The sequence below is a fragment of the Mya arenaria genome, chromosome 9 (assembly GCF_026914265.1).
Source record: "Mya arenaria isolate MELC-2E11 chromosome 9, ASM2691426v1".
Taxonomy (NCBI): Eukaryota; Metazoa; Mollusca; class Bivalvia; order Myida; family Myidae; genus Mya; species Mya arenaria.
The window spans coordinates 38,721,253-38,724,683 of NC_069130.1; the positions used below are offsets into that span (position 1 = coordinate 38,721,253).

At 36.2% G+C, this 3,431-nt stretch overlaps 1 pseudogene; it reads right to left on the reverse strand.

Annotated features, from left to right (window-relative positions):
• Window positions 1-270: 270 nt before the first annotated feature.
• On the reverse strand, window positions 271-1,082 carry LOC128246902 (uncharacterized; annotated as a pseudogene).
• Between the last annotated feature and the right edge of the window lie 2,349 nt (window positions 1,083-3,431).

Consider the following 3,431-nt stretch of genomic DNA (forward strand, 5'->3'; position numbering starts at 1 on the left):
ATCTGCAGCGGTGTTAAAAAAAGCATGATCTAATTTTAGCCATAAAATCGTATCATAATGATTCTTAATAATTTCAATTCCTTCACTTAGATAATCCCTATAATACAAAACCAATCCCCCACTATTACGTTTAGCATATCTATTTTGAAATTTGCGATAGAAATTATGTGATTTAAAACCATTTAAATCGATCTTACTATCGGAATCACACCAAGATTCATATAAAAAACAAAGATCATATTGTTCTAAAATATATTAACAAATCCAGAACTTTCCTTCTTCTGTCGGGATAGTCCGTGAACGTTCCACGATAAAATTCGAAGTTCACCTTCCTCGTGTCCCTACAGCTTCACTGGCTTCCCGTCCACGTACAACGTGTCATACACGATCCACGAGCGGTGACCGTCCTTCCGGGCTTCCTTCATCTTCGGGACGAGTCGGCGCCGCTTGTCGAGCACTTCCGGAGGGAATTGTTCAAACATTTGGCAGCCCGTTCCTGCCAGGTGTTTCCACTGACGTCGCACGACCTCTCTGTCCTTGAAAAAAGTGAACTTTGCCACAATATTACGGATCTTGCCAACCACTGGTTGCCCCGGGGAACGATGCACGCGCTCAAAGCGCATAGCGTTGGCCGTCTCCTTTGCGATTTTGAGCGTCTCATGAAGATGGTTCCGTAGCTTTGCTTCGGTGACATCGGCAGGTTCGCTTCCAGTCGCGTTGTCTTCAGGGATGTTAGTGAAAACTAAATTGTTCCTCATTGACTAAGATTTGAGGTACGCTATGTCATCCCGTAGCTCCTCCCGCTGTCTTTCTAGCATAGTCACCCTCTCAGCCATCACACTTGCATCAACATCCGCCGATTCCACCTTGTCCTCAAGTTTATTAACCCGATCGTCGGTACGTTTAACACGGTCCTCTAGAGCAATCCACAATTTACGTAAATCTTTCTCAAAGTCTGTTACCTTGCGCTCGAGGGCCTCGATTGAATTGAGTTTCTTTTCCATTACACAAAGCTTCTCACCCATTTTCTTCATACAGTCCAGTAGGTCCTTGTTAGTCGGCTCACTGCCGCCTTCCGCCATTTTGAATGAACTATCAGATTCGATTTTTGTAGATGTAGCAAAAACTTCAGTTGTATCGTCGTATGCAGATTCGTTAGTATCTTGAAATAGTACAGCACTAGCCCTTCCCAATACTTCACTCACTGAAAAACTATTTTCATGCTCCTCGGACGGGCCTCTCGGTTTTGATGATTTGCTTTTGTTTGAATTATTTCCACTAGAATTTCTATCTTTCCTCTTTTTAGTCATGATTTAAAAACACACAATACATCCATATGCACAAAAGTAACATGCTCAATGGTATTTTGTTTAAATCCAGGTGTTAGATTATGAATTAGACCTAAAAAATCCACAAAATTTATCCGCGCTCAAAAACACGTCCGTTCAGCTCCATATCACGTGACCCCACATGCCAATACCGTAAATGTCTGGGTATAAGACGATAGGGGGCATTAGACGCAGGGAAAAAAATCTGTGAAAAGTCCGAGAAAAAAACTTTTAATCTATGTTTTTGGTTAAAAGACGCATAGAAAAGATGTCAAATCGTCTGTCATTTTCGGTCACCATGTTTGTTGACAGTGACAAAAAATATTTTTTTCGTGAAAATGGCGACGGTTATCTTTAAAACCATACAATGATAAACTGTTGAGAATGAAAAGTTAAGTTATGCAAAAGCCTTATATTGTACGGGTTTGTTCTCAAAATGTCAACACCTACAGAAAAGAATAAAGTACCGTAATTCACCTAAGAGTTCGGACACTCTAAATATTCGGACACCCATAATTGTTTTCCAAAATAATTTATTTTGCGTACATAATTTTCGGACACCCAAAGGACATCAATCATAACTTTCACAGACAAAGATTATTGATTTTATCTTTACAATGCCTGGCTAGATTACCTAACTGTATACACCACTGTGACAAGTTAATTAGTTACTACCCCATCCTAAACGATTTATTGCCTGTTGAAAAGGAAGTGTGATATATTTATTGAAGGATTAAAAAAACAACAAGGGCAATCAAGGGATTAAGAAAACATAAACATGACATGTTTGTAAAACGATCTGCCAATAAACTTTCAAACTTGTACCACACTTATAGACTGTAAGAAGCAATAATCGTACAGTTATACATTAATCCTGCATAGCAATGTCCATGCTCTCCAGGAGATCCTCGTGGGTATAACTGTAAGTTATGTGAAGTCACACAGTGTTACTCTTTGATCTAAAGCCGATAGAATGTGTTTATTCAATTCAATGCGTGTATAAAATGGTGTTTTAAATAACTTGATGAAGGATTGTATACACTTATAGGCGTAATAAATAAGTTAATGACCATTGATAAACAGGTTAAAAGCAGTCGAGTTTTTCACACCTTCTTGTACAACTGACAAAAAATATTTTGACAGTGCCCAACTTTGCTTTTTATATATGCAAGTTTAATTATTGTTCAATTCAATTTATTATTCAAAATAATATTGAATAACTTAAATCGAAAAATCTTATTGTTTTAATTATAAACGTCTTACGATATACCGTATCCCGATCTTCAACTGCCGTTTTAACTCGTTTATACTCGATTGATATGACGCGAGTAACATCCTTATATACTCGATTGATATGACGCGAGTAACATCCCTTTTTACATAAATCTAAACAAACTCTAGGCTTGAAATCGACCTCAGAAAAAAAGTTAAAAAAATTGTTACTGGGTATTATACGCAGGCATTTTTTTGCATCGAAATCTGAGGGGAAAAAGGGCGTCTAATACCCAGTCATTTACGGTATTTACTTATTTCTTATTACATAAATATTAACATTAAACTAAGTTGTATATTGAATACCAATCCTGACTTAGATTTGATTGGGCTATCATCTGTCATTATCTGCTTTGTATCTTTGTGCCATTTATGTGCAAATTTCAAACTATTTAAACTGGTATTTCATTTCCTTTTCTTTTTTTAACTATAAGAGATGCATTCTCCATATAAAGAAAGCCAGTGTAAATTCATTCAAATGAGGAAGATTCATGAAGGCTTTAAAAACCCGCAAAAGTTTCAAAAAATAAATGCCAAAATGGTGCTTGATCTATATGTTAAACTAAATATAAACCTTAATTAATGCAAAGATAATTAATATTATCTCTTTCACCAAACAATTACTTTATGAAATATGGGTACATATTATAACGAAACGGTGTATCCGCATCTCTAGCGTTTCGCATGAAAATTATTTTGGTTTAAATGTGTTTACGTGGGAATTTCTACCAAATTCATTTTAATCGCAAAATCATTTAGAATGACTCAAATGGAATATTGTCATTGTTCACATTTTATACTAATTAATGATCAAGTCTTATTGCAAATTGT